The following is a 14,744-nucleotide window of genomic DNA, read 5'->3' as shown; positions in this document are numbered from 1 at the left end:
ATCATTAATATTCATTGTTTATTTTGAATCATAGTCTGCTCCTCACCAAATGTATGAAAACGGAATCCAGCCGAGCGAGAGGGCAGTCTTATAAAAAGCAACTTACTAATGAGCGGCTCTCGTTGAAATAAAGCCACTCCGCACTTCTGCAGGGTGTTGCCATGGAAACAAGGCCATTGGCTGGAAAATAGCCAGTTAAAACTCATGGCGGGAAAACAGGTGTTTATTTCTTAGAATGGTGCGAGTCGTGACTCGCGTCTCCAAAACTCACCGCCGACATGTCAATAATGAATGTTCAAGGTCACTCAAGATCGGCGAAAAAGTCAAACAAACAAGCAGCAACAGGCCAATTAATTTGCCACAAAGCCGTGATTAAATGTGATTTAACGTGGCTCTAACAGCTGCCGCGGAAGTGTTGATTACCAGACGTCATTTCCCAATCATCACTCGTCCAAACTTCTTGTTTTGTTTCTGGAGCACACGTCATGCGAGCAAGCGGATCATTCTGCTCTGCTCGCCGGGCGCTTCCTAGCGAGGAGTCACGTCCGAGTCGTTAATTAAGAAGATAAACTGCGTGTTGTTCTTCCCTCTGTGGACACTCAAGGTTACCCGTTAGTTATTGCCGGCATTTTATCCACTTTGTGTTTGCACTGCAGGCCAGCACACAACTTACAGTGACCCACAAAGTCGAGTTACTGTCTCTTTTATTCACGCAATTATGGTCGGAGCTCACCTACGTAGTGTTTTCTAGAGTAAGACGACTGAACTTAATTGTAAATGTCATGTCTTGTTTTGTGTTCGGTACAGTTCTCCTATGTTTTAGTCTGTTTCTGTTTCTTTTGTTTTTGTTTTCATTGCTAATGAGTGCTGATCACACATACTAGTTTCTGTTCAGTGATTAGTGTCCCCACCTGCTGCTGCCACCAATCACGCCCCTTTTACACCAGGCCTAGTGGTTAGAGCAGGGGTGTCCAAAGTGCGGCCCAGGGGCCATTTGCGGCCCGCAGCTAATTGTTTACCGGCCCGCCACACATTCTGCAAAAATTGCAAAATTGATAATATTGCAAACATTTAAAAAAAGTGGAATGAGGTGAAATCTAACAAGAAAAAGTTGCAATGTTGACACAAAGCTGCCATGCAGGCTGTTTTTTTTTTCTTTTGTCTATGTGTCTTTTTCTTTTTTTAGCCGTTGCTAAAAAAAAAAAAACGACTAAAAATCTATGTTATAATGAATTATTACTTAAAAAATATCACTTTAAAATGTTTTATGTGGAAAACATATTGCATATATTGTGTGGTTGCCATAAAAAAACATCAAAGTTTTATTTGACAAAAGATCATAATACAAACAAAATAATAGTTCAAACGTAAAATCGACAGATATATCTGAAGTTGATCTCGTAATTTAAGTGTTAAAAGTAAAAAAAAACTAATAAAAATGTATCACTTTATGAGTGGGGGACCTTTTGGATCCCAAATATATTTAGTAGGATTTTATTTAACATTTCACTGTGTTTACTCAAAAATATTAAATAATTAAAATTAATGGTGTCCTGCATTATTGATCTTTTAGGGCTCTAATTACTAAATACTGCATATTTCAGTTTTACTATAAAAAACAAAGTTGTCTTTGACAGAAAAGGCATAAAACCTTTTTTTTATTATTTTACTTTATATAAACCTGAAGTTGATATAGAGATTTACTGTAAGCGTTAAATAAAAAATAATAATAATTTGACTTATTTTTTACATTTTAATGACTGAGACCCTTTATGGTCCCCGGGAGCCCTAAAGGTTAAAAAAAAAATCCATATATTTTGTTAAAGTTTGAAAATGAAAAATATCAAAATGGCCCCCGCATGCTTACATTTTTCCGTGTACGGCCCTCAGTGGAAAAAGTTTGGACACCCCTGGGTTAGAGTGTCTGCCGGGTCATACCAAAGACTATAAAAATGGGACCCATTGCCTCCCTGCTTGGCACTCAGCATCAAGGGTTGGAATTGGGGGTTAAAACACCAAAATGATTCCCGGGCGTGGCCACCGCTGCTGCTCACTGCTCCCCTCACCTCCCAGGGGGTGGAACAAGGGGATGGGTCAAATGCAGAGGACAAATTTCACCACACCTAGTGTGTATGTGAAAATCACTGGTACTTTAACTTTAACTTATGTTGCAGGTCAATTGTTTGCCTTACGCTACTTTTGATACTCACGCTAATGTTTAATTTTTGCCTTAAGCTCAGTGCTGCACTTCCCAGCTGCAGGTCCCTTTTTGTGTTTTTTGCCTTGTTATTTAGAAAAAAATAAGACCCTTGCCTACACGTCTTTTTGGATCCTGGGAACACAATTGTCGCTACGTCGCTACGACGCAACCTGGAACATAACCATTTTCTCAGTATTTGTCTTCTAGGGCTTTTTGTACAAAAAAAAATATTCATTTCGGAATTGCGATTCTTATTCATCCCAATTCTAAACAGTGTTAATATTTTTTTAAATATATATACAGTCGCGATCAAAAGTTTACATAAACTTGTAAAGAACATAATGTCATGGCTGTCATGAGTTTCCAATACTTTCTACAATTCTTATTTTTTTGTGATAAAGTGATTGGACCACATACTTCTTGGTCACAAAAAACATTCATGAAGTTAGGTTCTTTTATGAATTTATTATGGGTCTACTGAAAATGTGACCAAATCTGCAGCAATGTTAATATTTGGTTACATGTCCCTTGGCAAGTTTCACTGCAATAAGGCGCTTTTGGTAGCCATCCACAAGCTTCTGGCAAGCTTCTGCTTGAATTTTTGACCACTCCTCTTGACAAAATTGGTGCAGTTCAGCTACATTTGTTGGTTGTCTGACATGGACTTGTTTCTTCAGCATTGTCCACACGTTTAAGTCAGGACTTTGGGAATTTTTGTTTCATCTGACCACAGAACTTTCCTCCAGAAGGTCTTATCTTTGTCCATGTGATGTCATATGAAACAAACATTGAGCTGTTTGGCCACAATACCCAGCAATATGTTTGGAGGAGAAAAGGTGAGGCCTTTAATCCCAGGAACACCATCCCCACCGTCAAGCATGGTGGTGGTAGTATTATGCTCTGGGCCTGTTTTGCTGCCAATGGAACTGGTGCTTTAAATGGGACAATGAAAAAGGAGGATTACCTCCAAATTCTTCAGGACAACCAAAAATCATCAGTCCGGAGGTTGGGTCTTGGGCGCAGTTGGGTGTTCCAACAGGAAAATGACCCCAAACACATGTCAAAATTGGTAAATGAATGGCTAAATCAGGCTAGAATGAAGGTTTTAGAAAGGCCTTCTCAAAGTCCTGACTTAAACGTGTGGACAATGCTGAAGAAACAAGTCCATGTCAGAAAACCAACAAATTTAGCTGTTTGAACCAAAAACAATGTTAGCTAACTAGGTGCTAACAGGAGCTTAATTCATGCGTGCTCAATTTTAGCGTGAGGTTTGGGAGGTTAAACACACACTTTAATAGCCAAATATGGTTCCGACTGTGCAGTAACTATTGTGAGTGTTAAATAATTCCACCTTTATTTGTTCATTATTTGATCAGTCAGACAACTTCCTGGAAGTTGCAAGTGGCTGACAGCGTTTTCTTCCCGTTAATTGTCACCGATTTGTCATCAACGGCAAACGTGACGTGGGCTGGTGTCAGCGCTAATGTTTCCGCGGGCGTATTATCCAATCAGACGTTCGTCAAACAGACGCTGATTTTCTAAGCGTTCGTCCGAGCGAGCAGCTAGCTGATTGCGCGTCGCCGCTCTCTCCGCGTGCGCAGCGGGCATTAGCCAGCCGCTGATTAGACGCCTGTGAGGTAAAAGCAGCAGGCTGCGCGTCGCTCTCTGATAATTAGCCTCCGTGACGAGTGTACTTGTCAGCACACTGTAATTAACAGAGTCCTCGGCTGTGTGCTGCAAAGTATGTTTTGTCGAACATGTTATTTACACACTTTCATTAAACGAGATCTGCTTCTTCCTACTCCTTTTCAGGCGTGTTGAAATATGGAGCTGTAAATATGCGACGTTCCTCACAGTTTACAGCGCCACCCATTTAAAGCAAAGTGCTGTCCCTTAACCAAAAAAAAATAGTTTAATAAAACACGTAAGTATTCAAACATGCATTTTACTGACTTTATATTATGATTTGTTTGAACCCAGGGCATTAATTGAGATATTGGTAAGATAAATAAACACAATCGGTAGAATGGTCCATACACCTATATACCTTATTTTCCATATATATTTATATATCTTACAATTGTAATAATAATGCAATATATGGAGAAAATATGTGTTGTAAGGAATTTAGAATTTCACCATCTACTGTCCGTAATATCATCAAAAGGTTCAAAGAATCTGGAGAAATCACTCCATGTAAGCGATGATATTACGGCCCTTCGATCCCTCAGGCGGTACTGCATCAAAAAAAAGGATATCACCACATGGGATCAGGAACACTTCAGAAAACCACTGTCAGTAACTACAGTTGGTCGCTACATCAGTAAGTGCAAGTTAAAACTCTACTATGCAAATTCAAAGCCATTTATCAACAACACCCAGAAACGCCGCCGACTTCGCCGGGCGCGAGCTCATCTAAGATCGACTGATGCAAAGTGGAAAAGTGTTCTGTGGTTTGACGAGTTCACATTTCAAATTGTTTTTGAAAAGTGTGGACGTCGTGTCCTTCGGAACAAAGAAGGAAAATAACCATCCGGATTGTTATAGGCGCGAAGTTCAAAAGCCAGCATATGTGATGGTATGGGGGTGTATTAGTGCCCAAGGCATGGGTAACTTACACATCTGTGAAGGCACCACTAATGCTGAAAGGTACATAAAGGTTTTGGAGCAACATACAGTATGTTGCCATCCAAGCAACTGTATCATGGACGCCCCTGTTTATTTCAGCAAGACAATGCCAAGGCAACATCAATGTGGCTTCATAGTAAAAGAGTGCAGGTACTAGACTGGCCTGCCTGTAGTCCAGACCTGTCACCCATTAAAAATGTGCGGCGCAATATGAAACCTAAAATACCACAACGGAGACCCCGAACTGTTGAACAACTTAAGCTGTACATCAAGCAAGAATGGGAAAGAATTCCACCTGAAAAGCTTCAAAAATTGGTCTCCTCAGTTCCCAAACGTTTACTGAGTGTTGTTAAAAGGAAAGGCCGTGTAACACAGTGGTAAAAATGCCCCTGTGCCAACCTTTTTGCAATGTGTTGCTGCCATTAAATTTTAAGTTAATGATTATTTCCAAAAAAAACTAAGTTTCTCAGTTCCAACATTAAATATATTGTCTGTGCAGTCTAATATAGGTTGAAAAGGATTTGCAAATCACTGGTTTTGGGTTTTGTATATTCCATGCATATTTACACTACCGTTCAAAAGTTTGGGGTCACATTGAAATGTCCTTATTTTTGAAGGAAAAGCACTGTACTATTCAATGAAGATAACTTTAAACTAGTCTTAACTTTAAAGAAATACACTCTATACATTGCTAATGTGGTAAATGACTATTCTAGCTGCAAATGTCTGGTTTTTGGTGCAATATCTACATAGGTGTATAGAGGCCCATTTCCAGGAACTATCACGCCAGTGTTCTAATGGTACAATGTGTTTGCTCATTAGCTCAGAAGGCTAATTGATGATTAGAAAACCCTTGTGCAATCATGTTCACACATCTGAAAACAGTGTAGCTCGTTACAGAAGCTACGAAACTGACCTTCCTTTGAGCAGATTGAGTTTCTGGAGCATCACATTTGTGGGGTCAATTAAACGCTCAAAATGGCCAGAAAAAGAGAACTTTCATCTGAAACTCGACAGTCTATTCTTGTTCTTAGAAATGAAGGCTATTCCACAAAATTGTTTGGGTGACCCCAAAATTTTGAACGGTAGTGTATATATCTTAGAATTGGAATAATAATGCAATATATGGAGAAAATAAATTTTAAACATTTTTGTTATTTACATGATTTATTCTATTTTATTCTAATTTAATATATATTGTAATATTAATAAACAGGAATGTATTTTTTTTTTCAATATCATTAATCATGATTGTAACAATAACTATATATACTTATTATGATGCTGATTATTAAAGTCAATATTATTATTATTATATTTCATATTAAACAATTGGTTATGAAAACACACTATTAATTAAAATAAAAATGTTATCAGAATCAGAATCAGAATAGTTTTATTGCCATTGTTTGAGAACGGGTTCACAAACTAGGAATTTTTCTTGGTGCAAACGTGCGACATAAAACACATATAACACATATTTGGTACAAAAAAGAGCTGTGACTGAGCTATCAGATAGACTTAGAAGGGATTCAAGGAATTCAAGGAGCTCCTGTTAGGAGTTCTTGTTCATTTGCCTGATGGCCGGGGGGAAAAAACTGTTCAGGTGGCGGGAGGTGTGGGTCTGGATGGAGCGTAGTCTCCTGCCTGAGGGGAGAGGGGAGAATAGTGTGTGTCCAGGGTGAGAAGAGTCAGCTGTGATCCGACCCACACGCCTCCTGGTCCTGGAGGAGAACAAGTCCTGGAGGGATGGGAGCTTGCAGCCAATCACCTTCTCCGCAGCACGTACGATGCGTTGCAGTCTATTCTTATCCTGGACTGTGGCGCCGGGGAACCACACTGTGATGGAGGAGGTCAGGATGGACTCTATGATGGCTGAGTAAAACTGCACCAGCATCTCTGTCGGCACCTTAAGTTTCCTCAGCTGCCGCAGGAAGTACATCCTCTGCTAGGCCTTCTTGATGAGGGAGCTGATGGTCAGCTCCCACTTGAGGTCCTGGGTGATGGTGGTGCCCAAGAAACGGAAGGCGTCCACAATAGGGACGGGGGTGGGAGAGTCGATCAGGGTGAGGGGGGATGGTGGGGCTGTGACTTTCCTGAAGTCCATGATCATCTCCACTGTTTTCTGGGCGTTCAGCTCCAGGTTATTGAGGCTGCACCAGGACGTCAGCCGGTCTACCTCTCTCCTGTAGGCAGACTCATCGCCATTCGAGATGAGCCCGATGAGGGTGGTGTCATCCGCAAACTTGAGCAGTTTTACGGATTGGTGACTGGAGGTGCAGCAGTTTGTATACAGGGAGAAGAGCCAGGGGGAGAGTACACAGCCCTGAGGAGTACCAGTGTTTGTGGTTCGACTGTCCGAGACAATCTTCCCCAGCCTTACGTGCTGTCTTCGGTCTGTCAGGAAGTCATTAATCCAACTGCAGAGGGAGTCGGGCACGCTGAGCTGGTAGAGCTTGTCTCGTAGCAGTCCAGGGAGGATGGTGTTGAAGGCAGAGCTGAAGTCCACAAACAGGATCCTAGCGTAGGTTCCCGGGGAGTCCAGATGCTCCAGGATGAAGTGGAGGGCCAGGTTCACTGCATCATCCACAGACCTGTTGGCTCTGTAGGCGAACTGCAGTGGGTCCAGGAGGGGGACGGTGATGTCCTTGAGGTGGGGCAGGACCAAGCGCTCAAAGGACTTCATGACCACAGACGTCAGCGCGACCGGCCTGTAGTCATTTAGTCCTGTGATCCGTGCTTTCTTGGGGACAGGGACAATGGTAGAGGTCTTAAGCAGGACGGCACGCGGCATAGCTCCAGAGAGGTGTTAAAAATGTCAGTGAAGACAGGAGCCAGCTGGTCCGCACAGTGTCTGAGAGTGGAGGGGGAGACACCATCCGGCCCGGGGGCCTTCCGCGTATTCAGCTTCAAGAACTGCCGGCGTACATCTTCTTCTTTAATGGAGAGGGTCTTTACAGTCTTATTGTATTTTTGGAGTCCTGTGATGTCATTGGAGTCCTTTGAGTCCTTTAACTCCTTTAATGATGTGCTGGCATTGGTGGGGAGGGTGATGGTGGGGGGAGCATGGCTTTGATGAGCTGAAGGCCGTTCATGACGACAGTAATGTGTGTTGAGGCCCTGAGCGAGAGTCCGGTCATTCAGGGCCTGGGGGGTTTTGGGCTTATAGTTCGTAAGGGCCCTTAGACCTCTCCAAACTGCCGCATAATCATTGGAGCGGAACTGTTCCTGTAGACGGTTAGAGTAAACAGATTTAGTTTTCTCCACTTCCCTGGTGAAGTGGTGCTTCGCTTCTCTGTATGTACTTCGGTCCCCGCTTCTCCACGCAGCCTCCTTCTTCTTGCGCAGCTGTCGGAGCTTGGGTGTGAACCAGGGCTTGTCGTTGTTATAACAAACCCTGGTGCGCGTTGGAATGATACGCGCCTCATTGAACTGTATGTATGAGGTCACAGTGTCCGTATACTCGTCCAGATTGTTCGTGGCCGCTCCAATTGCCTCCCAGTCTGTCGTTTCCCAACAAGCACGCAACTCGTCCACAGACTCGGCGGTGCAACACTTAATGTTCCTCATAACAGGTTTAGCCAGTTTCAGTCTCTGTCTGTATGAAGGGATTAAGTGCACCATCACGTGATCTGATAGTCCAAGAGCAGCGCGCGGGACTGCATGAAAAGCCTTGCTCAATGTAGTGTAGCAGTGATCCAGCGTGTTCTCCAGCAACTATAATAAAAATGTGTTATTATAACTATTCGAAATACTGAAAGGCCATTGTATTATGGTTACACAATGGCCCATACCTGAGAGGTCCTCCAACTGTGCGCTAAATATCAAAAGTGTGTTTTTAGCTCGTGTTGCTGCAGACATCAAGAGCAAATATTTTCTTCCTGTACAACAACACAAGTCTTCTCCTCGGGGGTACAAGTGGACTCCATTGGACCCTCGGCGGACGGCGCAGAGCGGCTTTTGTGACAGACGCGAGCGCTAAAAGTGTCAGGAGACAAGCCAGCTCTCTCTTCTTTTTTTTTAACATGCTGACATTTTTAGAGCGGCAAAAGCACACACAAAAAAGAAAAAATCCATATCCAGCGATCCTTTCAGCTCAGCGGGCCCCGGTTGTCGGGAACAGGAGGGGAGACTCGCTCAGTGACGTTGACAAGGTGGAAATTTTCCCATCGCTCACGCTAACACCTGGCAAGGAGGAACTGTTGCGGTCTAATAAACGTATTCCTCCGAGTCCAATTATTATTTGACATTTAAAGGCATTTTTATGTCCTGATGTACGCTCCTGTGCACCTTTTACTATGTCCCGTTACACTGTCACTCTCTATCGACATGAAGGCACTCCTGTAGCCTATAAAATGGGTGCGGGATGTTGCTGCCTCTACATTCTAAGCATATCCTGTTCAGCTTCAAATCATTTAGATAATATTTGATTACATGTCTAATCAAGAATCTTCTTACTTTAAAAAGTTCAATGTGCTTAGTCGGTGGCACGCTACTATCAAGCGATCCTGAAACTACTATAAATTTAATTTATAAATAATTTTATTTTATTTTATTTGAGCGAGTGCCTTATTTGTTTTGTAGATCAGACTGGTGAATTAAACATTCCTAAAGTCCAGACCTGGGCAAATTAAGGCCCGGGGGCCACATGCGGCCCGTTGACCTTTTCAATCTGGCCCGCCGAACATTCCCAAATAATTTTTTTTAGATCTTTAAGATGGAAACTGTAGCTACCATTATGATGTGCAGTGACGAGTCTTGAACTATAACAAGTATTTCAATGTTTGGAATCTGCGCTTTTGGGTGATATACCAGTTACTATGTTAATCTACAAACCCCGTTTCCATATGAGTTGGGAAATTGTGTTAGATGTAAATATAAACGGAATACAATGATTTGCAAATCCTTTTCATCCCATATTCAATTGAATGCACTACAAAGACAAGATATTTGATGTTCAAACTCATAATTTTTTATTTTTTTTTGCAAATAATAATTAACTTAGAATTTCATGGCTGCAACATGTGCCAAAGTAGTTGGGAAAGGGCATATTCACCACTGTGTTACATGGCCTTTCCTTTTAACAACACTCAGTAAACGTTTGGGAACTGAGGAGACACATTTTTTAAGCTTCTCAGGTGGAATTCTTTCCCATTCTTGCTTGATGTACAGCTTAAGTTGTTCAACAGTCCGGGGGTCTCCGTTGTGGTATTTTAGGCTTCATAATGCGCCACACATTTTCAACGGGAGACAGGTCTGGACTACAGGCAGGCCAGTCTAGTACCCGCACTCTTTTACTATGAAGCCACGTTGATGTAACACGTGGCTTGGCATTGTCTTGCTGAAATAAGCAGGGGCGTTGGTAACGTTGCTTGGATGGCAACATATGTTGCTCCAAAACCTGTATGTACCTTTCAGCATTAATGGCGCCTTCACAGATGTGTAAGTTACCCATGTCTTGGGCACTAATACACCCCCATACCATCACAGATGCTGGCTTTTCAACTTTGCGCCTATAACAATCCGGATGGTTCTTTTCCTCTTTGTTCCGGAGGACACGACGTCCACAGTTTCCAAAAACAATTTGAAATGTGGACTCGCTAGACCACAGAACACTTTTCCACTTTGTATCAGTCCATCTTAGATGAGCTCAGGCCCAGCGAAGCCGACTGCGTTTCTGGGTGTTGTTGATAAACGGTTTTCGCCTTGCATAGGAGAGTTTTAACTTGCACTTACAGATGTAGCGACCAACTGTAGTTACTTACAGTGGGTTTCTGAAGTGTTCCTGAGCCCATGTGGTGATATCCTTTACACACTGATGTCGCTTGTTGATGCAGTGAAGCCTGAGGGATCGAAGGTCACGGGTTTAGCTGCTTATGTGCAGTGATTTCTCCAGATTCTCTGAACACTTTGATGATATTACGGACCGTAGATGGTGAAATCCCTAAATTCCTTGCAATTGCTGGTTGAGAAAGGTTTTTCTTAAACTGTTCAACAATTTGCTCACGCATTTGTTGACAAAGTGATGACCCTCGCCGCATCCTTGTTTGTGAATGACTGAGCATTTCATGGAATCTACTTTTATACCCAATCATGGCACCCACCTGTTCCCAATTTGCCTGTTCACCTGTGGGATGTTCCAAATAAGTGTTTGATGAGCATTCCTCAGCTTTATCAGTATTTATTGCCACCTTTCCCAACTTCTTTGTCACGTGTTGCTGGCATCAAATTCTAAGGTTAATGATTATTTGTTTATCAGTTTGAACATCAAATATGTTGTCTTTGTAGCATATTCAACTGAATATGGGTTGAAAATGATTTGCAAATCATTGTATTCTGTTTATATTTACATCTAGCACAATTTCCCAACTCATGCGCTCATATTTCACTGTTTGTTGCATTTTTGTTGCGTTTCACTTGATTGTAAAATATGTTGATTGAAAGAGGGTGTGACATTCATATTTGGTCAATATTCAGTGTTTTATCTTCCATAAAAACATTTAAAATTCCATTACGTTTTTTAAGGTGGTCTGTCATAACGTTTTTAGCATTCAATCAGACATTATTGTGAGGTTTTGTATTAGTGTTCCTAAAAATAGATATACCGGCCCCCAGACACATTTTTTTCTCTAAATGTGGGCCCCGAGTCAAAATAATTGCCCAGGCCTGCTAAAGTCATTGCTGATGGCTAGAATATTTAGTTCTTTTTTCTGTAAATAAATGCATCTTTAAGTAACGACTTGAACGTGTCGTTAATAAATTATAATTGGAATTAAATACATACACGTGTTATTAAGGGCAACACATGCTTTTATTACAAGATTATTGTAAGGCCCTGCTTTCTGGTCTTCCTAAAAAGGTTATTGCACCTTTGCAATTACTCCAAAATTCAGTGGCATGTGTCCTTCAGGACACATGCCATTAATTGAAGGAAAAACAATTTTCTCTTTTTCGAGACTTGGGGGTAGATATTTGTATTCTATTATTGCCGGGTAACCAATCAGGTGTTAGGACCCGACCACTGAATTTTACGGCTGATATTGACAGATAAAATAAATTCATGATGCGCTGACACTTATATTCATGTAATAATTCAATCAATCATGAAATAATTTAATAAAAAAAGATTTTTGATAACTGGTCTAATATTTAAATAGGCTTTTACATTAAACAAGACATTTATGTATTTCATTCCAATTATATTTCAGGACATTTATTTATTTAGTTTTATATATTTGACCCTCCTTATTTTCAAACATCGTATTATTATTTTATTATTTATTTTTTTATTACTATTATTTTAAAAAAAATTAAATACTTTTTGTTTGACTCCGCCTTTAAATGTTAGATAATTTTCCTTTAAATAATAATATGACTCCTTTAATGCGCCCTATAATCTGGTGTGCCTTATATATGAAAAAAGATTGAAAATAGACCATTCATCGGCAGTGCGCCTTATAATCCGGTGCGCCCTATGGTCCAGAAAATACGGTATATTTGATTTTTTGACCATGCTCACGAGTGCCTGAGCAAGAACCCTACTTATTTTGCAGCTTTTTCCCATATGTGCATTTGGTTGCCAGGTGATGTTTCCTCGTGTTTAAGGGGTTGGAACATCAGTTTGAAGCAAAGACGCAGACGGTGAAAGCTCGTAGCGCTCTCTGTTTAGCACAAATCACACATGCTCGGTGGTCAATTTGACTCATTTCCACCTCAAGTGGGGTAGACAGTAACAGTAATAATATCAATTATACAAATAAGAGAAGGTGCTGATAAACCTTGAATAAGTGTGATTTATGTTTCCATATATCTGCCGCTGGCCGACTTTGCACACAGCTATACGTTCATTATGTGCTCTGGATTGCGCGATGGAGAGGAAATTGAAATTGTGGCTGTGAGACATGAAGACATAATTCACCACCGCGCTAGAGGAGATATTGAGTACAGTATTGACTCGTTTTTAAAGTATGAAAAAATAGACAATATTCTTATGCCTTCAATGTTATCACTGATAACGACCTAAAATGGGGAAATAATACACTACAAATATAATGACTTTTTCTGTCAAATTGTTGATTATAGTTATTTTTACTGGTACTGTAAAATATGTACACACAAAATACTGTGAATAAATACTCCTCGGTTGAGTTGAGCAGTGCTAGTCAGTGAGACAAAAGCCAGCACAGCTCTTGAGGCTGTGGGGTTGTGAGGTCCACGAAACGTACTATCGCACGGCCAGACCGGCAGTTACGGGCGGCCGTCAGAGAGTCGGAGCTTTTCTTCCCGTCACACACAGCGGTGACCTGGAGAGACAACCGGATGGAAGTGTCCTACAGGTTGTTGACGAGTAGCAAACATAACGATAGGAGTTACAATGGCCATTTTAAGATTTTTAATATTGTATATTATCATTATTTCTTTTTTTAATCACATTAATTTTAGCTATTTTCTGGCACGGATATATATATATATATATATATATATATATATATATATATATATATATATATATATATATATATATATATATATATATATATATATATATATATATATATTATATATATATATATATATATATAGTTGCGCTGACCAGCTCTTCCTCCCAGGGATTTTAATTTGCTGGTCCCTCCCAAGTTCTTTTTATGGCACAAATAAGCTGGAGTTTAAATTGATCACCAGGCAGTAGTTGGTATTTTGTGTTTATTCTCAAATATTTGACAATAATGAGACCAGCCTTGCATAACCCATCCAGATGCGTGGCTCTAACCGGGTCTGCCTCTGCTTCCCCTCCTCGGTTCTCTCCTACCTCGTTGTTTGTCTACCCTTTGCATTCCGAAGTTTCAAGGCCTACACACAGTCAAACTTTTGCTTTGCAGACTGAATTGGAAAAACACTAGCTGTTTTGTAATATGACTATGGAAGTAAAGAAATAAACTTAAATATGGATATACGTAAAAAATCTGTTCCGTCAATATATATATATATATACATACACACATATATATACATATATATATATATATATATATATATATATATATATTATATATATATATATATATATATATATATATATATATATATATATATATATATATATATATATGTATGTGTGGGAAAAAATCACAAGACTATTTCATCTCTACAGGCCTGTTTCATGAGGGGTTTTCCTCAATCCTCAGGAGATTTATCCTGAGGATTGAGGAAAACCCCTCATGAAATAAGCTGTAGAGATGAAATAGTCTTGTGATTTTTTCCCACACATACATATTACGCTCTACCATGGTATCGAGCACTATTTTTGGATAATCTAATTAAGACATATATATATATATATATAATATATATATATATATATATAATATATATATATATATATATATATATATATATATATAAATATATATATATATATATATATATATATATATATATATATATATATATATATATATATATACTGTATATATATATATATATATATATACAGTATATATATATATATATATATATATATATATATATATATATATATATATATATATATATATATACAGTATATATATATATATATATATATATATTATATATATATATATATATATATATATATATACTATATATATATATATATTATTTATATATATATATATTATATATATGTATACATCTATATATACATATACATATAGTTATTTATATAATGTAATTATATAAATATACACACATTTATACATACATTATATATTTGTATATGTATACATCTATATATGCATATATATATATATATATATATATATATATATATATATATATATATATATATATATATATATATATATATATATATATATATAGTTATATATATAATATATGTATATATATATATGTATATATATATATATATATATAT

The sequence above is a fragment of the Entelurus aequoreus genome, linkage group LG15 (assembly GCF_033978785.1).
Source record: "Entelurus aequoreus isolate RoL-2023_Sb linkage group LG15, RoL_Eaeq_v1.1, whole genome shotgun sequence".
Lineage (NCBI taxonomy): Eukaryota > Metazoa > Chordata > Actinopteri > Syngnathiformes > Syngnathidae > Entelurus > Entelurus aequoreus.
This window is presented reverse-complemented; position numbering follows the sequence as displayed.